This window comes from Prinia subflava, chromosome 2 (genome assembly GCF_021018805.1).
Source record: "Prinia subflava isolate CZ2003 ecotype Zambia chromosome 2, Cam_Psub_1.2, whole genome shotgun sequence".
Lineage (NCBI taxonomy): Eukaryota > Metazoa > Chordata > Aves > Passeriformes > Cisticolidae > Prinia > Prinia subflava.
This window is the reverse complement of record NC_086248.1, coordinates 101396354-101418339: the sequence shown is the minus strand read 5'-3', so window position 1 is coordinate 101418339 and position 21986 is coordinate 101396354. Positions and strand designations below refer to the sequence as shown.

General features: G+C 40.0%; 1 long non-coding RNA gene across 3 annotated transcripts in view; it reads left to right on the top strand.

Moving 5' to 3' along the window:
• The window catches only part of LOC134547799 (uncharacterized), a 180488-nt gene that overhangs the window by 5427 nt on the left and 153075 nt on the right, over positions 1-21986 (top strand). For all 3 annotated transcript variants that reach the window (XR_010079608.1, XR_010079609.1, XR_010079607.1), the window contains exon 2: positions 9362-9479. This is a non-coding gene — a long non-coding RNA (uncharacterized LOC134547799). The remainder of the gene's footprint in view (positions 1-9361; positions 9480-21986) is intronic.

Sequence of the window (21986 nt, the reverse complement as noted above, 5' to 3'; positions counted from 1 at the left end):
GGATTGGTGAAATCTGAGCAGCTAAATAAGACTATCAAAAAGTTATGCCTCAGGATGGGAGCTCTGTAAAAAAGCATAGCATCTCTTAACATAGCATCTCTTAATTTTCTTTTCTGAAGTACAATGTGATGTTATCTTGCTGTAGCATGAGGGTCAAACAGAAATTATTCACAAACCCCAAAACCAAAATGGAAAAAGCTTGAACTTTAATGCAATACCAAAATCTGTTGGTTTTTCTACACTAAACCTCATATTACAAAACCATAACATGTTTAAATTTTTTTTTGTCATCTCTTGTTGCTGCAGACATTTAACTTGAAATCACCAAATGACAGTGTGAAATGTCAAGGTGACTTGTTTGTTGTTTACCTGACGCAATTTAAGTGGTGCTGACATCACACACTGACCACATTGTCAGCTAAAGAGAAGTTTTAGTTCATCTACCACTGTCAGCTAAGTATTCCCTTATCATCTTGCTCAGCTATTTGTTTGGATATGATTAAATTATTCAAGCTTCAGCTTGTTTCTCTTTCAGGTCACTGCTACCAAAAGAGATAAGGAAGTTTATGGAGAGTGCATGTATGATGATGTTGGAGGGGAAAAATGGATGGGAGAGTGTTTGTGGAGCTGCTCTTTATTCATGAAGCCCTTGGGGGGTGATGGGAAAGGGTACCAGGAATCTGTGCAGGCTGTTGGCTCCTGCAGTCATGTTTAACTTGTTCGTCCTGGGTGCCTCAGCTAATGCACACACGAGGCTCTGCCAAGGCCTGTGCTCTGCCTCCCTTGTGTTATCAATGCTCCCAGAAGAGCTTGCATTTGTGTGCCACTGCTGCCTCTCTGCAGGGCTTTCACAGCCATAACACTCTGTGGGTGATGTTAGTACTGAGCAGGCACAGCTGGAGCAAAGCAGTGTCTGCTGCTAGCCAGAGCTGCCAGGGGCTGGACTCCAGAAATACAGGCCTCTTGGAATTCTGATCTGTTTAATGAGAGAGACAGTGGCACATGGACAGATAGTAAAGCAAATCTGACTACTCTTATCCATAGCATAATTATATCATGAGACTTAGTAGTTGTGCCTGTATCCTTTCTTAAAACTGAAATAATAATGTAAAAAAACCCTGCAAAATCTTCTAGGCGTTTTAGAAATGTTAATTTTCTTGTGCTTATCAATGCAGACAAAAATGTAGAACATGTATGTGTGCAACATAAGAGCTCTGAGATAATTCCTCACAATTATTTAAAAGTGATCTCATGGATTTTTTTACCAGATTCTTTGCCTATTTGGTGCCCATAACACCATGGATAAATTTATGTTGGTATTTTCTTTTTTACTGTTGATGGATGGTTTTGAAGAGCATATCCAAACAAGCTGCCCACTCAAAGCAATGTCTCACCTGTCTCTTTTCTGTGTTCTGGTGGGTGTGGTTTTTTTTTTTTTTTTTAATCTGCAGCATTTGGCCTATTTCTAGTAGGGTAGAGATAGCTGATTCTTTAGAAGCTTGGGTATTGGACTATCTTTCTTTATTCCCCCTGGTGCATAATCTCATTTGAAAAAGCAGATAATGTGTTGACATGAGGTTTTCATAGCCAGGTTGTGCAGTGTAGGTAATGTGCACATTATGTGATATTCCTGCAATAAATTTGTGCAATTGTATTCTGTTCCACTAAAGGCAGATGAGGAAAGCAGTAGTATAAACTAGAACAATTTTTCCCAGTTTAGGGGGAATTTTTGGCTGCCAAAAATTCTTCTTGTCCAAGAGGAGTGTTTCTTCTGGGTACAAACTATGCCTATTCAATAGGTCAATGCAAGATCTAAACCTGGTCTGCCTGCCTCTCCCAAAAGTGTAATAAGGGAAACTAAACCGATTCCTTCAATATCAGTATGGTACTGCCAACCTTGGTCTTTCCCAAATTGCAGGACTAGCTCAAAAATCAATATATATGCTGTGGCTTTTTTGTCCAAAAGCTATCTCATAACAAGTAATTAATTTGGATTTTTACCCTTTACTCCACAATGAGGTTAAAAATCCTAGTTAAAACAAAGAAAAGTGAGATTTGTTGATAATAGACCTTAAAGACACCAAATGTCATGAGACTTGTGATTAAAAGTGGGGTAATGTGCTATTTTTAGTTTTACATGTATATTTCTTTGGGCTTCAAATATACCAGCACCTGTCTAGAAATCTAATTGCTTGGGCTTTTGTTCATTTAATTTAACCCTCAATTCTTGCCTCCCCATGGCTGATGCTGTCACCTTGTTCACCATCATGATATGGAGTGCTGTTAAGAGGCACATGCACAGGATTAATGCAAGCCCAATTCTCTATCCTGCTGCAGTGTTAGGTCTTCTAGGTATGAGAAGTAATTTTGTCCTCAGTTGTTGCTAATGTAAAATCACTAGAAAAGTCAATGTTTAATTAAGAGTGGAGAAACAACAGGACAGCCACACCTTAAGATGTAATAAGTTTAGGTCACATTTTACCCAGACCATCAGCATTTTGTGCTGAGCCATCAGTGGGTGTCATGCCTGAGCAGATCAGCAGTAATTCCAGCTAATGAAGTGTGTAATTCAGGTAAGAGGTAAGTGGTCAACTAGACAAGTAAGACATCATTTTTAATTGCCATGAGAAATATTTACACCCTTGCATACATCAGAGGGCTGTGATATGACAGGAGACTTTGAAAAGGTGTTCTGTAAAACAAGCCTATGGCTTTCTCACAGCACCTGGCATTTTTAAAAAAAAACAGTCAAATAAGATGTCTTTCAAACAGGTGCTAAAGAACATTTGTGCTGAGCTTTGTGTAAAGCACATGAGATTTCTCACCTTGCAGGGAAATGGCCCCGGAGAGCTTTGTGGAGACGATGGAGCTTCTGTATAGGAGTGCTAACCATTACATATTAATGGCATAATTTGTCAGGTGATTAGTGCAGCACACCCCCGTGGTGACAACCAAATGTTTGTCACATTATTATGAGCAGAGATTTCCTGAAAGGTGGCAGGGAGGAAGGAAGGCAAGCAGTGAAATGTTATCCTGAAGGAAAACAGCTCCTTAGTATTAAAACATTAAAAACAAGTGCCTGTCTTGTGCTTCAGACCAAGGCTGCTTCTGAGCCACATCAGAATCCCTTCCTGTGTCAGGTCCTGCATGTAAATTAAGAACAGAAGTAGCACTGATTATAGGGAAAAAGATAAAGCTGAAATGGCTCTGTATGCATCTGAGCACTGCTTGCCAGCAGACAAAATATTTGTTTCATGTTGAATCAGGCCCCTCAGATCTGGCCTGGCAATGAAAGACAAAGAGCAGCTCTAATGTAGGTTTCTGTAATCATGTGGAATAATCTTGGTGTGCAATTTAAACAATTAATATGTCTAAGGCGAGCCCTCACTATCCCTTCCTGCTGAGCCCTTTAATTCTTTCGCTCTCCAGCAGCTGCAAGTTGACTCAGCAAAGTTGTGAGTTCAGGCTTTGGGGGATTGCAGAGCTCTTGCTGCTGTCACATTGTTGCTGGAGTGAATGATGGGTGGAGGAATGATGGTAATCAGTATTCAAAATGTTTGTCTACAAGCTGAGTGACTCGTTAATTACAGGCTATAAAATGCTACATTGCTTCTCCTGTCCCTCTAAATCTAATTTGCAGGCATTTAGCTCAGCCTTCTCCAGACAACACACTGATGCAGACAGTGAAAAAACACACAGTAAAATCACTGTTTTAGCTCTATCAAGTTGCCTCATCCTTGAATTGATCCCACAGCAGAAGAGGTAAAATATAAAACTGAAGTAAGGGGATGAATTATCATGGACAGTTTCTGGTAGATGAGGATTGTTTGTCCTTCTTCCCTGCACACTACTTTGCAAGTGGGATTACTCTTTCATTACAGGCAGCTAAAACTGGGTTTGATCTTGTTGGTTACTATATGTTGTCAAACAGATTTTTTTTGTTTTGTTTTGCCTTCCGTATCTCTGAGGAAGGGGATTCCACAGCATTTCTAGGCAACCTGCTTCACGGCTTGACCACTTACAGTAAAAAGCTGATTCGTGATTTTAGGGGGAATTTCATGTCTTTTAATTTGTGTCCCTTTTGTCTTGTCCTGTTGCTGAACACCACTGACAAGAGCCTGCTTCCCTATTCTCCAGGCTGACCACTCAGCTCTCTCAATCTCTTCTTGTGGGGGAGATACTCCAGTTCTTATATTTCTTGCCCTTTGTTGAAATTACTCCTTCTATATTGTTCTTTTTTCCTTTCTTGTTAAGTCAAAGGGAAGCTTACATGACCTGGTTAATTAATGTTTATGAAAGTAGCTGAAAACTTGGGCATGATATTTTTTAATATCATTGTTACTCAGAAACTTTGAGCACTGAGGTTTGTCCTCAGAGAGCCCTCACCTGATGACATACTGTCCAACAGGAAAAATTCTTGCAGTAAATCAAGAATGTCTAGTCAGAAGTGAATGCTGAGATAAAATATTGTTCCAAAAATTCTTTATGGATTCTTAGATGAACAAAAGGTACTAAAGTCAGCAAGTCTTTGTTAGTTCAGATGTGTGCTTGTGTGAGCCTGCACAGGGAGAGCTCATGCTGTTAAATCTACAGATCCAGGACCTCCACCCCCAAAGGGCTGTGCTGTTACACATTTAAGTGATCTGAGTCCTTAAGGTGCACACAACTTTTTTGAATCTTAGTTTCAAGCAGCAATACATATGGAGAATCTAAAAAATCTCTGGGACCAATGTTCCTGTGTTTGACCACCTCTAAACAAACAAGACCAAAAAAACCCACCAAAAAACAACAGCAAAACCAAACCAACAAAAAACCCAACATGCCCTCCCCCCTTCCCCCCCCCGCTTACATTCTCTAAGAGGAGGAAAAGAAACTTTTTTCTTTTCCATTTCCATAGCAGCTTCCTTGTGCTTACATTACAGTAAGAAGTTTCTTCAAGTAGGAAATGTTAAACTAGATCCCCTGACAGTTGTGGAAATGCAGTTAAAAGGTCGTAGAAAATTTTGAAGGGTGAGAAAAATGCTTGGGAAACAGCATGAGAGTTGCAATATACATATAATATTTTTCTCTGAATGGATTTTTAGAGCTAGACTTGAAAAAGCTAGGCTGAATTTAGGCCCAGTTGGACAGAAACAAACAGACTAAACTGATAAAATATCCTTTAAAATAAAGTCATGACACCCTTTGGTTGTAACCTTAAAAGCTGGACAACAAGAGATGCTCAGAGAAGCTTTTCCAATCTAATTTACTCCCATATGTGCCAGTCTCTGTTGCTTAATAATAATACTTGGAAAAAAAACCCCAACAACTAAAACCATCCAACTTTTTCCTTTTGAGAAGAACCATTTACAACTGAGAAATCCTTAAGTCATCTAAGGAACAAATCTCTATCTTTTGTATTGTTTTGTATTTTATAGAACAGTGCATTTTTTTTAACATCCCACTTCCATTCATTACCTATCATCTGTGAATTTCCAAAGGAGAGAGAAAAAATGTCATCTCTTCCACTTATCTGGATCATTTCAGCTTTTTTTTTTCAATCTTAGCTCCAGTTTTTGCCATTGTGAACTTTAAGGTGAGACTGGTTTAAATAAAAGCCATTACCCAGTTGATTCCAGCAATCCCCAGTACTTGTTTGCAGTAGCTCTGAAGTGAATACAAGGCTGTATTACTTCTGCCCTTTGTGCTGACCCTCTTCCCAGCAAAAGCAAAGCAGAGAGCAAGCAGATTTCCATACAAGTTCTGGAGGATTTTCCACTGAAATTGTGCTGGAGTCACCATATATAATCCCAAAACAAAAGGCCTTTGGACCAATGCTGTCTGGTCACACCAGTGGGAGTGTTTCACCTGCCTGGCAAACATTGGGAAGGTTGGGTGCAAGGTAGGACTGGGCCCAGAATTCTTCATTTCAGTCAGCTAAACTATTTCCCAGTGGATGGGAAAATTTCTTCAAGGACAATCATTCTGGCTTTTATAAGATGTTAAGACATCTCATGATGTCACTGGCATCACATTTTCAGAAACATTTGGAAGTGAAAAGCACAAAGGCAGATAAAAAAGAAGGTTAACTTTCCAGTCTGCTAAAGCCAGATGGAATAATACCTAGGCTGCATCTTTCCCTGGCAATGTGAGCAGCCAGCCTTGGTCTCTGTTTGCTGTATTAAAAATACTCATGTCTCTTGTATATGACTGAACGGGAACAACAGACTCTGAAGCCAGTTTTACAGGCAGTGAAATGCTGGTGAGTTTTTTTTTTTGCCTAAGACAGGGTTTCCTTTGCCATATTCTTGATGCTTCTCCTCTTGGGGGTTGGGCTGTATTTCACATGTATATTTCATCTACAGCTGTACACAAAAATAGAAAGGGGTCACTGAAATCTTTCCATCCTAGTAGCAACACCCTGAGGTAGAAATTCCTGTTTCAGAGTTGTTAAGAGGCAGGTTGGCTCTGTTTGGTATCTAAAAGCAATCTGTAGCTACCTGATGACTGATCAGCTGCATGCTGTCCTTGCTATGAAACAGCAGAAATTGATGGCGCATAACTTGATTAGTTCAGTCATTTCCCCCAATAACTTTGCTGAATGTTGTCTAAGAATGCAGTTTACGCAGCATCTTCTAAAAGGCTAAAAAATGTGTGCCAAGGATAATTCAGCTACTGCTAGTAGATGATGTCAGGGCTATGGAGAAATGTGTATCAGTCTAATGCATGTCTGCTCTGCAACATGTGAAATAAAAAAGAGTCACAAGGTCAAATGTGTGTAGCAGTAAATATGGAGGTGAAAGATGATGGTAGGGATGGATGAAGGTCAAGTCTCTATCGTTATTTATAGTCTAGCAGTGGTACTTTCTGAGTGCTTTTGGAGGAAAACTTGGAAGGAAAGGGGGCAGCCAGGGTGATTAGTTCAGTTTGAATAGCAGCAGTATCCAGGTGTGCAGCATAAAATCAGTTTTTGTGATCCTTATCACACTTGGAAAATAATTTGTGTGGCTCCTTATTGTGAACCCCTTGATCATGGCGAGCAGCACTGACATGTGGCTCAGAGAATGGAAGAAAGAGAATAAAGACAGTGCTGGTAAGAAATGGATGAGACAGGAACAGCAGGTAATGAAGAGGAACACAGCAGATAGGAGGCTTTAGATCATTTAAAGCATAACAGATGAGAAAGATAGTTCACTCTCAATAAATGTGGAATAATGATGACTATGATGAATCCTTTTCACTCCAGACTCTGTGTTTCACAAAACAGAACTTTAAAAAATAAAACCACCAAAACTTATAAGTCGAAAGACACAGCTCTATGTGCTGCTAATGAATAGCAAACAGGAGGAAAATGAATATCTACATGGAGAATGGTGCAGCTGGTGGGGATTGGGATGCAAGATGCTCAGGTGTGGGGTAAAACAAAAAGGAAGAATGAAGAAAGGGAGAGTGAACCCAATGGCAAAACAAAAAGGTCAGCAAACTGAAAAATGAGAAGTTTGGAATGGCACACTTGTATATGCAGACTTTTGATGTCAAGACAAATGATTTTGTCCTGGAACAGTTTCTCTCAGCTTATGTGCTAGTGATATAAGCAGTGATATTATATGTATTTAGTGGATTATATGCAAGTGTATTATATGCATTTAGTATTATATTTTGCATAATATGCATTTAATATTATATGCGTTTAATGTATTATATGCAAGTGTCTTGGTTTAAGACAATTTAAGGGCTACACTCTGAAATTAGTCACCTCCCCTTAGTTTTAACCAATCCCTTTCCACCAATAAGGAGAAACAAATATAAATAGAATCAAGTGAAAAAACCCTGCAGTTTACTAAAAAATGAAACAGCAACAGGCAAAAAGTAACAATAAATAATAACTAGATACAAAATTGGACTGAGAAACTGGAGAACTTTGTATGAATAGGTTACAGTACAATCACACTTTCTAGCTAGGGAGTGGGGATGACAGGAACTTCTAGCCTATAGTCAGTCACTGCATTGTTTTTAGCTGATTTTGTTAGCTTTTGACCGTCTGCTTATATGAAGAAGTAGCAGCTTTGTATGTCTAGATAATACTTGCTGATCTGTTTGTAATTGTCTCTTGTGCACAGGAGCCTGTGTCACAGGGCAAACTATTTCATTTGAGATCTTTAAAATGAGCTGTTAAAGTGTGATGTAAAGAACATACACACCTTTTATTCTATATTTTATAGCCATCTTGAAGGTCAAAAAACTGGTGAGTCCTTTCTGTGCTATTTCTCTGCTTCATTTCACAGTACATGTGCTTGTCTTTTTATTATCCCATTATACTATTTTACTATACTATTATTGGTTGAAATTAGTAAAGACATAAGAGGGAGGATTTAGTATCCCAAATGCAATCTTTGCAACTTGGATTTTTATACTGATAAAAAAGGCCCCATGACCACAAATGCCTTTAGAGAATAATGGTGCTCCAGTGGAAGTGTCTTTCTATCAAAGAGAAAAACATCTTTATCCATCACTTAGGAACCCATGACAGCCTTTAGCATTAGCAAATGAACCAGCACCTCTCAAAAAGAAATAGGGGAGGCACTGAAGTATGAGAACTCTTGGCACAATAGGCCTTTCATTTCTCTAGTTAATATCAAAGAAACAAAGGAATAGATATTAACTGTGTTGTCTTTACAGGCAAAGATGATAAAAGATTTTTTTCATGTGTTTAGGGGAGGATAAAGCTTGATTGAGCTGTTCTTCCTGGCTCTCATCTTTTCTGAAATGCAGTTTCTCATGGAAATGCTGCTGTAGATGCTCTGGGATTCTGTGTGTGAGGAATGATGCAGTGCTCTGCTCTGTGCTTGTCTTTAGGAATAGAATAACGTGAAGTTTTCAACTGATTCATTATCTTGCTATGTTCAGAGCTGCTGAACAGCTGTTCAGGCTTTAGTCTGTGCCAGAGATGGGCTAGAAGAACAACTGGCAGTTTCCTTTGGCAGCACTGGATGTAATATCAGTTTGAGTGTGGCCAGACGATCTTCCGACCAGTTGGAAAAATTCTGAAGAGCAAGGGTGTGGGGCTGTGCATCTAAATCTTGGTTTGAGCTGTCCATTCAATTACACTCTGTAAATGGCTTGAAGAATGTCAGAAATTCACAAATGCGTGCTTTGATGTGGAGAGGCAAACAATGTTCGTACTAGCAATATCTGAAATGTCAGAGTAAGAATCTCTGCCCATTACTGTGGGGTTATCTTAAAATCTCCCTGCTTCCTTTACACTGGTTACTATTTATTTCCTGTTTATGTGAAATGCAAGGCATTTAGTATCCATTTCTCTGGAGTTGATGGTCTGTCAATATTCTCTTGGTTTAACTCTCCATTCTTCTGTCTTTTCCAGAAAGTTTTCTTCTCATGCTGATGGTGGCAATGTGTTTCTGTGGAGGAAGGATTTTATGAACACTTGGGCATTATCTGTGCTGCATCCTTTACAGATGGCTCAAACCCCTGGACACAAGGTTTGTTCAGAGAGGACATGATTTCCCTCATCTCACCTTTTCTGGTAATGAGTCATATCTAGAGTTAAAAGCTGAGAATTATCTGCTCTGAAAAGTCCAAACTTTCATCTTTTTAGCTCTTATTCCTGTGGAGTGTTGCTATTTTGGTGACTTATGGTAATAACCTAGTTCTACATAAAGGATTCTTAACCTGAATAATCAGTTACCTAGAGATGCACCAAAACAAGCTCTTGGCATTTGAAAAAGGGTCCAAAAAAACTTGCACTGGTAAACATTTTAAATTGGGAGTCCTAAGAGTGTGGATATGAAGACACTGAGACTATTTCCACAGTGCCTTGATAAATGAGCACTGCCAGAATGGTTGAGACAATTGGTCCTTTAGCACAACAAACTTGTGTGCTTGGATATGTTGATAATCTGCATGGTTATAAAAATTTTCTAGGACATAACCTTCCACCCTGTAGAAGGGAATTTACTAACTGTAACCCAGAGAATTTTATCTCTTTGTAATAGATCCCTGGTGTTTTGCTGCCCACAGTTTCCCACCATATGACTGACCTGAAATCTTTGCTCTAGACAGAGAGAAGAGAAGCAGCTATTAGGTATTTATTCCCTTATGGTTGATCCATGCACTGATACTTGAGTTCAACAGAAATACTGCACAAGTAAGAGCCTGTTTTTACAAGTAGCTAGAGTGTGAACTAAAGGATGTGCTTTCACTGATGGAGAGATGGGAGGCGTTTCCTGGCATTGGAACTGGGCACTGTCAGCTGAGGCAAAATTCCCATTTCATTCATGGATGAGTAGGGGGTAATTTTTGTAAGAGGGGATAGTGATGTGTGTATCAAATGTTCTTCTTCTCCCTGACAGGACAAGCTTTATAATTACAGATGGGCTGTGATTGAGTTGCCACACACTTCCAGCAAATGACATTGGATATTAGTGATTCTGCCCAATCTGCAGGAGGCAGTTCAAAGCTGTAATTCTACAGAGTCACTGCATGTTCCATATTATTACAGTTCTAAATTGGAGTATTTCTGACTCAGAAATTAGATTCCCAGTGCTGCAAGTGGTGCCAGAGTGATTATTTGTCCCACAGCAAAATGGGAATAAACATGTGGCAATATGGTTTCTTTTGCATGTTTTCTGTATTTATAGATACATAGATATATAGCAGCTATATTTGTATGAGATATGGGCTAGAAGTGTTTTGGAAACTTTTAAAAAGGCTGATATGTGACAGAAAGGGAAGGCTGAGGGATATGAAAAGGGATACTTCCAAAGACAATGATGCAGTTGTGGGAGACAGAAGCTAGATAACACAAAACTCTTAAAATAATGATTCACCAAAATCAGTAGTTCTTTTCAAAGGGGTCATGGGAGAGCAATATTAATGTGGGTTGTCTGTACCACAAAGTGATCTGTGATGGGCCTCAGAAGAGATGCCTCAGTGCAGAAAGCACAGTCCAGGACCACAAGGAAGGAAAGGGAAGATAGAGGAACAGGTAGTGAGAGAATGAAAGGCAGAAAATTGATTGCTGGGGCCAGATACTGTTTCAGAAGAATTAGTATTGGGCTGGAGCTGTGTAAATGTCAGCAGAAACCTTTAACCACAGTGCTGGATGCAGGAGGATAAGCAAATGCAGTGACTTTGAACTGCAGTCCTAATGTCTTAGTTCAGTAAAGTTTGGTTTCTGGATGGCTAAAAAAAAAAAAAGGAAAAAAAAGACCTTTTATTTTCCAAACCACCTTTAAACTGTAAAAAAATTATCAGGTTCCTGCTTTTTATCCTGTGCTATAAACTGTGGAAGTATTATCTCCTCCCCTTTTTCTGAGTCTTCTTCATGTCAGAGCCCTCTCCTGTGAAGGGACTCTTCTATAAAGAATGGAGAGCTCTGAATCACCTGCTGGTTTGAGAGCTTCTCTGTCATTGGCTATACATGGCTCCTTTTCCTAAAATGCTCACTGGATCTTTCAGCCACCTGCTTTCTGGTGGTTAATGTCATGTCAGGAAGAAAGAAGCAGTGTGTGATACAACAGGAGTTGGGGGTAAAATAAGTGGTAAGGTCTGACTTCCCCTTCAGTCCCTTAATTTTGTATGCATCTCCCAAAAATGTTGCTTTCCCATCACCACTGCTGGTAGTTCCTGTTACCAGTTGGAAACAATAAAGAGTGAAATCAGGAGGTGTTATGTCAATGCAGTTCTTGCTAATTTCTCCCACAGCACAGGGAACCTGCATTATTCTGCTCACCTGTCATGTCAGCTCCTTTGTATGTGCAGTATATGACTTTTATTCTGTGCTGTTTGCTGTGCTTGGTGCTTGAAACCAAGGAATTTCTCAAAGCTGGTTAAGACAAGGCCTAAGTCCATGTTCAGCATCTCTGTGGATGTCAAACCCCCCAAATATGCTTTTCTGGTTCTTAGAGAGTATATTTTTTCAAGCTGCATTCAAGGAATTGGAGGACATTCCTGTCTTTAATAGAGGAGCAGCACTTTTGAGATGTGAAGTTCAGGACATTGCTCATGAAATATAATAATTCTGCTTTCAAGCAGAAACTGGATGCAGGACATTCAGTTGTACACACAGCTGAAGATATGCTACTGATATTTGAGTAGATGGGTTTATTCTTACACGTCTTAGAAAGAAAATTTGTGTGGGATGATTATTTGGGAGAGCTGGCTGGATGAGGATAAAGAAAAAAATGTTGGGATGGGAAAATGAAAAGGAGTTAACTCAGCTGGTGCTTCCCACAATTGTTTGTCTCCACTATCCTGCATTGACTGATCACACTCTGCTCACAACTGCTTCCACCTGGAAGTGAAAGGAGCAGAACCACTTTTTTATGGCACTTGCAAGCCACTTGTCTGACTTAGAGGCTGTTATGTTTTTATAATTTCTATAAAGAAAATGGGGTTTTTTTCCCAATTTTTTTTTCCTTCAGTATTACACTGTTTCCTACAGAAACTTTAATCTATTGAGTGAATGATCTAATTAATTCTCTAACAAATCCTTAATGATGAAAACTGTTATGTTCTTTAGACCTTTTTCCTTATCTTTCCATCATGATACATCTCTCTTTGCAATTTTTTTTCCCCCCACAAATTTACATCCCTGGAAATGCATCTTCACTCAGGCCTCTTTCAGTTAATATAAAAATTAGGTTTTTCCTGGCATTTGTTTCAAATAATTTACCTAAGGAGCAGAAATAATACCTGGAGCTAGTTTGACTAATTTCACTGATATTACCCAGGGCTGCATATAAATCACTGTGTACATTTAATTTCCTTGACCACTAATTTTGCTGTTCTCTCTAGAAGCGCTGACTGGGGCCGGAGAAATCATTATCCCAGACTTTCATGAGAAACACTCTGTTATTTTTGTTTGTAACAGGATCTATGATAAATTGACTTCATTAACTTCAAGCCAGTCCCCAGCTCTTGATTTCTAATCAGTTTTTATTTTGCTCAGAGATCATTGGCTGCTAAAGCATAACATCGGTCTTCAATCAGAAGTGAAATTAATCTCTCCTTTTAGAGCTGAGAGGCAAAGGGCCTCTTCTGAAGCTTTGAAGGAGGTTTAGTTTTTATGGTCATAGTCTTCATAACCCACCTTCTATCAGAGGCTGCTGTCTCCAGAGTCCTGCCAGCAGAGCATTTTGTGCCAGGGTTCCCTATGCCACCACAGACAGGGTCCTCTGAGTTATTCCAAGCAGTCTGAAGGGCATTTTCCAAAATGAGAGGACAAACTCACAAGATTCACCTCAGCAATGGTAACAGTGTCAACAGCCTCCAAGTCGTCTGTGGTGCTGCATGGTGACTGTGCAGTCACCAGGGGCAGGTGCACTCTGTGTTTGTCATTTGCATGTGATGGGCAGTGGAAGAGCTGAGCAGGAATGGCCCCAGCCTACTCCAAGTTTAGTGCTGTGATGTTCTTCCTGTCCATTCAGGAGTCAATCTGAAAACCCAAACAGGCAAAGATGTGTCTGTTGCACTGTACACTGGTGTGGATTGGTGCAGGTTACGGCCTTGGAAAATTCTGCAATATTTAGGTCAAAACTACTCATTAGCTGGAAGGTTCAAGGTGGCTCCTTATGCTGTCTTGAGGGCAATGGAGCTCTGTACCAGTGCTGATCCAGTGCTTGTCTCTCCAGGGTAGGCAGATCCCTCCCAAAGAGCCTGGAGTCATGTCTGGAAAGCCTGTCGTGGCCAACTGGATTCAAGTACAGTGTATCAGTACAGATTAATTGGGCTGCAATTTGCAACAATTAACTAACTCTTAGCTGATAACACCTGCAACGATTGTAGTTCGGAAAAGTTTTCTCAAGACTTACTTTATCAATAAAGATGGTCTTGGCTGACCCTCATGTGGGTGAAACCCTCTGACAGCTACACAGTAAGGATAAAGATTTAATGCTTCATTCAGTAGGATTTAAGATCACTCTGTAAGATGCAAGATGAGTTTGCCTGCTCCTGAGATAGGGAGGAGAGAACCAGCTGCTGGTCATGCAAGGGGAGAGGACATGATCAGGAGTGAGCAGCTGTTTCTGATTTACTGAGTAACAAGACATTCTTGATGCCAAGCACATGAGGCTGAGCTGAAATTCTTGTGCCTAATGTTGGGCTGGCAGGTTTTCAAAGCCTCCTTTCCCTGTTGGTGCTCCTTACCTACTGGCACAGGAGGGCTGGGATGCTGCTGGGCTCTGTTATTGTCTACTTGCTTATCTGCCGAAAAGTGACTTGAGAGACAGAGGCTGCCAGCTCTGTGACTTGAGCCAAATACAATTCAATGAGGATTTGTGCTGCATTCCTTGCTGTTGTAATTTAGCAGGGCTTTGTCGATTTAGTGGTAAATTTAGCTTTTTAGCCTCTAAAAAACACCATTCCAGTAAGGTGCAAATGAAGCTGGCAGTCTGACAACTTGGCCTATAACCTAATCACTACTCTTTGGAAACAAAATAACCACTGTAAATTTCCGGTCTAATAATGGCTGAAACAAAACATCTCTGTGCTGTGCCTCTTTAATATTACTGTGTTTATCAATAGATAAATGGAATTAGACATTTTTATTATCTTGGATTAATTTTATTTTCCTTAACTGAGCTGTATGATTTTGCCTTAAGTCTGGGAGAGGGCTTTGCTGGCCTTGGAGGATGTGAAAGGCCAATAAAATGTGGTTGTGTGAGATGTGTTCTGCCTTCCTGAGGAGCAGAAAATGCATCTGAAGGAGGTAAGCCTGAGTAATGGTTCTGGGTCTTGGTTTCAGGCAATTTTGAAGACATGGACACTCTGAGCCTTCCCTTAGTTTTAACTAGTCCCTTTCCACTGTTATTACGGTGTGATTATCCCGGAGCGAAAAGTTTTGGATTCCTTTTGCTGTCCTGCATAATTAACTCTTCAGAGAAAGGGCACAGCCAGAAATTCTCATCAAGGAAAAACATCACTTGTTTCAAAATAATTAGATGCAGATTGACACACACTTAAACTTTGCTCTTATTGTCTTTTCTCTTGTGTGTGGGAATCAGAAAAGTCTTATTTATTAAAGTTTCAGACACTTTAAAGCTGTGACCAGATGAAATCAGGAGAGACTGTTAGCCTTTCATAACTTACAGAATAGAATTATTTAGGCCATTTGCTAGGAAAAAGGTTTAGATTTTTCACTGCCCTGGCAAGTTAAAAGGTCTTTGTATCCAAGAGAGCTGTAAGATCCTGAGGAGACAGATGAGTTTTACTCATCCTGTGGTGAAGGGCAAGGGGCATTTCCTTAATAAAGACTAAGAAATATTTTTTTGTTAAAATTCAGTCATGTATTATCAGGGGTACTTAGAAGGACATTGTTAAATTAACTATATACTAGGTTCTTTGTGTTAAACATTTGGGGGAAAACAATATTTTATTCCTTCTTTTTAGTGTTTTATGGATTAGCACTGTAAAAAAAATGTTGTGGCTATAACAAGGCCTTATAATTACCTGCAAAAGCTGGTGGGGAATAGGAAAGCTTAAAATCTGAGTGAGGCTCAGTATTCTCTGGGAGAACTTGGGTCACAGTCATTCCCATCACTGGTGCTCAACTTCTAGCCTTCCTATTGGCAACCGGGAATCTTTCAACTCTGATTTACCCTGGAAAGTGTGATTCATTTATAGCTCAGCTTTCAGCTGGGTCTTGCAGCCTAATTAAAAGAGATAAGAGTATGAAGACACAGCATGGGAATGCCAAAATGGGGCATTTGTTCAACAGCAAACATGTCCGCTGTGAAAATACAGTGCTCAAATTTCACAGTGCCTAAATCCCTAAAGCCTCACACTCGCTGGGCATGAGGAGGAAGTTCTGATGATTTCAGAAAAAAACTTTTAAAAGCTTTTTGAAGGTGTACTCTGTCAAGCCATACCAATAAACAGAAACAACTGTATCCTGTGACTGCTGCAGCCAGCAACAACTTGTTCCATATCCTGGGGAAATTCGTTGTACCTTGCAAGGATGAGGTACCTATGTAGAAGTACCACAGTATCTGTGCAGATGTACTTTGTCCCAGGAATTGCTGGGATAAAGTTGAGCTTCCCCCAGCAGCATGAAGAGGCAAAATGGGGGAAGACTCTTCCTCCCTTCAGGATGAGAGTGGTAAATACATGATTTTGTGAGTTGTGTTTCAGCACAGTGACACTCTGACAGACAGCCGGAGTGTAAAGTGTCTTTCTGCTTGTGTTGTTTTGTGTGTGTTGGTGTTAATGCTTTGAGGGCAAAGAGTGCTGCATTGCACTTCAGAACTTGCAGCAGCATGGCTTATGATATAATTTTCTTTCATTTGGTTGATTTATTTGGTGACCTTAATACACAGATTCTGGTTTCTGAATTATCCATGGAAAAAAGAATTTTCCGAAAAGGCCTCTTTCCTTGAAATAGGTTTGGTCCTCACAGTATGCGTTATTTCTTTACCTCCTGTCATAAAAAAAGTCACAAAATTATTCAGAGGCTGCAGGGAAATCTTCAGTTACTAGTGTTGTTTTATTTTGTTTTTCTTTTAAGCACAATAAGAAGAGGGACATATCACAACAACTGCTTGGGACTCCATGAGGGGAATCTGCATATTCTTTTTCTTGTTAACTTGTGTCTTACATAAATCAGGGATGTCACAAAGTGCTCGCAGAACATGGTGTTCCTTCTCTCCCTTCCCTGCATTAGGAGAGGAGCTGCTGTATGTTTGTCATGTTAAAATATCCCACCTGATAACAGCCTGAGTGCTGTGAGCTATTTTAGTGTATCTGCATATTGCCATGGAGGATGTCAAATACCCCCTCTCAGGATCTTTGCAGCTTTTTTATTCATTGCTATCAGTAGTGTGGGGAAACATGTTTGAAAAAAACACTCCAAACAAGTGTAAGCCAAGGTAGGAGATGCAGTAGGAAAGAAATTCAAAATATAAAATTTGTGTTTTACATTAAGCTACATCATGGTATCTTATTTAGGGTTTATCACGTAAGGTGATGTTTAATCTGCAGGGAGAATCACAGAGCTGGTTTTTACAGGAGGGCTTTTTGTCTATCCTGAAATATGGATGGCTGTAAAGGGGTGAGTCCTAATCTCTGAAAATAAACGCAGTCCTTAGCTAGGCCTGTAGGTTGTTCTTGGACTGAGTGAACTGAACCCTCTCTGAGGAATGTTTTCTCTGACCCTGACGTCTCCTGGGAGCTGCCGCAGATGAGGACATGGCAGTGACTAGGAGCAGACACTGGCAATCATTGCAGTGGATTGGCCTTGTGGCCCATTTGCTCTGATGTACATATCCAACAGTAATGGCTTGTATCAGGTGCTTCAGATGAAAATGTAAGGAGAGATAATGCCCTCCACCCTATAATTATTAGAGTCTAATTAATGAGGCACTGAGGTTTACATAGTTTCTGTTTTTTGGTGTTGTGTTGTTTCATTAATTGAATTGAACAGCAGAGTAACATATGAGACTGTGGCATATATTCTTAAAAATCCAGGGCTCCTTTTGCCTTGCAAGAGTACCAAGTCTATGTCTGAGTTATGACTGCTTCAGGCGATTTTAGTATTTCTCACAAATTCTCTCTGGACAATGTAATCTTTCTGTTTATTCAATCTTGATGAAATACAAGAGGAGAGCAAGCTTTCCCCAATTGTGGCCTATCATTATGGCACAAATCAGGAAAGGCCAATTTTAAATGCAATTTTTGTCTTTTTGAAAGGATTGCCAAGCTGAAATGTGCTGAGTAGAACTGCCTGCATTCTGAATGCTCAGAATGTGCTGGGTTTGGTAAAAGGCTATAATTTTGTGTTATAATAATACAGCTGTAGGGAATTATGTGGCAGCCAAATTCATATGAATTTTCCCAACAATTAGAAACTGTCCTACTCAGCCTCAAAGACAAAGAGGAATAAGGAGGTGATAGCATCCAGCAGGATGATCATACAGGAGATTGTTTTGGAGTGTTACCAAGAAGTCAAAGCTGTGAAGCTGGACCCGACTCCCTAGTCCCTGTTCTTGATTGTCAGAAGACAGCAGAAAGAAGAGCTGGAGGATGGCAGATCACAAATAATTTGAAGAAGAAGAAAAAAAAAGGGATAGTTTTTTTATTCTTTTGCATGCTTGAGGATGAAAATGAAAAAAATAAATGAAAAAAGAAAAAAAATTTAAAAACTTCAAGACGATATCTGCTGAAATGAAATTCTTTGTAATCCAGCTCTGAGGACCCCATTGAAGTTATTGGGACTACACACCTTAAGAAGATGCTTAAAAACTTTAATGATTTGCTGTTTTTTGATATGGACAGAAATCATACAGCTGGAAAATTCCAAAGGATTAATGAAAGCAAAAAAAAAAAGTGGAATAAGACTGTGATCAGCAGCAGAGAAGGCATGGCTGAAACCTGCCATATTAAAAGAGGAAAACAATGAAGTGGCCGAGGCTGCTTTATTAGAATCAGGGAAAAAAAAATCTTACACTGCATCCTGTAAGTTAATTAGCATCAATAAAAATAATTGTTCCCTCCAGCTTGAAACTGTGGCTAATTTCACTTAAGTGTTCATTGCAAGCTAACATAATTAGACCTTCACTTATTTATTCATAACCCATAAATACATGGCTTAAATTATGCAGGGAGGGAGGAGGTGTCCTTTGTAGCTCTTTCCTGTCTGTTTTCCTTTCCCTCTACTTCCACAGCTGTTTCTTAGCCTTCCTGCTTCGATGACCCTACTGTGTGTGCTGGAACTGATTATGGAGGCAGTTTTTTGCTGAAAGTTATGCGGGTTTTGTCTCTTGTGATAGATAGGTTTGGTAAGATCCAGCTTGGCAGAGGCTTTCAGGAACTTCAGCCTCACTGAAGCTGTGTGCTTTCATGTCTCTGATCCCCAGTACAGGTCACAAATGCCTAGTTTAAATAATAAGCTTTTGTAAATGAGGGAAGAAGGCATTAAAAAGGAGAAAAAAACCCCCCAAAACTCAACAAGCCCAAAGATTTCCTGCCTTTCTGAAAATACAGTTTCCTTATAAAACAACTGGTAATTCTTGGGTGATTATGTTCCTGTGTCTGCACCAGATTTGATTTTTCCCCCCCACTGACGTATAGAGGATAGAAACACAATATGCATTTAATCACTTTTTGCTAGAAGTTGCAGTGATGTTCTATATTGCTATTTGAGGATAAAATATATTCACCCATTCTCCATCCTTTTTCTCATGTCCTAATTTAGATGTGTGCAGCTCCTGAAAATAGTTCCATTTAGTCTTATCCTTATTTTTGTTTCTCTTCCACCTTTATTTTCATCAAGTCATGAAACTAAAAATGCAGACCTTATGCTAGGGAGCTGTCACTAACAGGGACCTGCTCTGATGGCTCTCTAGATGTGCATGCTCTGTCACACTGCTGCCAGCAGACCTGCTGCTCATCTCTGCAGCTCACAAGAGACATGGGATGTCACTTGCAACTTCCCGTGGGTCCCTGCTGGTCCTTAGCTCTGCAAGAGCTGGAAGTGACATAACTAGACTTGGTTATGCCTAAAGGAGAGCAGTGGTGGTGCCTCCCTGGAGAGAAAAGATGGAGAAAGGAGAGCAAATTGAGCATGAAAATAGCCATGGAAAAGACGAATGGGGGGAGAAAGGAATAGTTGGAGATGAAAAGCTGTTCAACAAAATAAACAAATAAGCAAACAAAGGAAATGCCCTAGGCTGTGATTTGACTGAGTAAAATAAAAGTGAACCTGATTAGTAAGTGCTAGGAGGCAGTGAGGATCCCAGGGTTTAGCATTGCTGTCCTTCCCCTGTACTTAGCTGTGGGACACCTTAGTGACTGACTGTCACAGTGGAGATTTCCCACCCCGAGCCTTGGTAGTTCACTTCTGGTAGTTGCCATAATATTGTGCTTATTGATTTTCTAATGATTTTATTGCATTGCCTCACCTCCTGTCCTGATATCTGGTGTAGTGCTGCTGTGGACTCTTGAACTCCTGTTGCATGTGTAGCTGAAGTGGCATCTACTACCTTAAAGTGCTTGGGGCTATACTCTGGGATGACAAGGACAAGCTAGTCCTATCTCAGAAGGTTTTACCTTTGTGCAAAGCCTTTCAACCTGAAATAGGAGTGATTGTATTACAGAGTAATGATAAAGTAGGGACTGAAAATGAGATCTAGTTTTTGTACCCCTTATTTGGGAAAATCTATGCAATTTTATGGCTAAACTTAAAGATTAAAAAGGGAACATTCTTTCACAGACTTCTTAAACAGAATATCCTGAAATGAAATGACTCAAAGCCATTCAGGTAAAAAGGGACCTTGGGAGTTCTTTACTCCAAACTCCAGCTAAAAGCAAGATCAACTGGTCAGAAAAATCAGACTACTCAGAGAATTATTGATTTGGACCCTAAAAATGTCTACTAGTGGAGGCTGCTTTCCCTGTGCAGCCTCTGTACCTGCTTGACTGACCCAAGGTGATAAAGTTTTTCTTTGTGTCTGGGGGTGTCCCTTCCTGTTTCCACTTACGCCTGTTTTTCCTCACCCTCCCACAGTGCTGTGAAGGGCTTGCTGTGCTTTTTGTAACATTCTCAGAGGTGGTTCTTCCTCCAAACCCAACTCTTCAAGCTGAACGAGCCCAGGAACCTCAGTCTGTCCTCACAGGGTTGCGGGCATCAACCACACCGTGACCCCACACTGAACTTGTTCCAGTGGTGCCTTGCACCAGTTCTCAATCCGTGTAGTTGCCTATGCATACAATGTAAAGTACAGGCTTGGATATGTGTCTGTTTTGGGGGACAATGTAAAGAGTTAAAGTTTAGGTACATGACATGGCTTGCTCTCCCCTTGTGCCCAAATTAATCCATTGTCACCAGGAAGGCCATCAGGCTGTTCGTGAATGATATTTTCTTGGTAAACGCAACAGTGCTAAATTTAACAAGAGAGAAACCAAAGCAGTGTTCTATTCTTTGTGGAGGAAAGGGAAGTGGTCAAAACACCAAACCTACCACAGTCCAACGAATGTTTGGACAATTCTCTCCGGCACATGATGTGTTTTCTGGGGCTGGTCTTTTGCAAGACCATGATCTTTGTGGGTTCCTTCTAACTCGCAATATTCCATGATTCTGTGATTGCTGCGTCTCCAGTTACACTTTTGAATGCAATAAATTCCAAGTGCCACAATTCCTCATGGATTTAAAGCTGAGCAGTGGTTAGTTTTCTTTTGGAGGCTGACCTCTAGTGTCTCAGTTCGACAAGCTCAAAGGAAGAGGAAGAAAAGAGGAATGGAGTGAAGCCCAAAATATGTCTGCATTGACTGGCATTTTATGAGCCTGCAAGATACTTTATTTAGTAATAAGAGAGCAAGTATTGTTATGCTATCTTGAGGTGTATTTATACTGCTATGGCCACATAAGGATTACATAATATTTTTTTAATCTTTATTTTAATTACTGAGTTCAGTTTTTGGAATCGCGGGGACCTCTTTCATTTTTTGATTATGCATTGTTCTGTGAGATTGAAATATTAATTGAAACAAGAGCTATATTGCTCTTTCTTAAGAAGAAATCAAATAATCTCTGAAGGCCCAGCTGTATGCAAGATTTGATTAAATATCTCATGGAGGTCACCAGCACAGCCAGTGCTGAAACATAGTTATTTTTCATACATGAAAAGCATGAGCTCAGTCTTAGAAGCCAGACAGTGATAACTCATATGCATGGTGGGCTTCTCTGTCTCCCTATGTAAAAATCCAAAACACTGGCAGGTTTTTGTTGTTTCAGGTCAGACTCTGCAATGCACCACAGTTCAGCTCTGAGGACTCTTGGCCCTTTTTGAATCCCCATTGCTTTGGCATCATTCTCCATCTACTCTCCGTTGATGTCTAAGATAGTGGAAAACACTATGCTGATGCAAAGGTGTTCATAAAGCAGGTGTTTGTTTATAGAGCAGAATGACAAGTACTCCAGTTCTTCCTGTGGTATTTTAGGGAAAGCTGTTTGTTCCCTCATCTGAATGCTTTCATGTACATTATGTTTTGCGTTT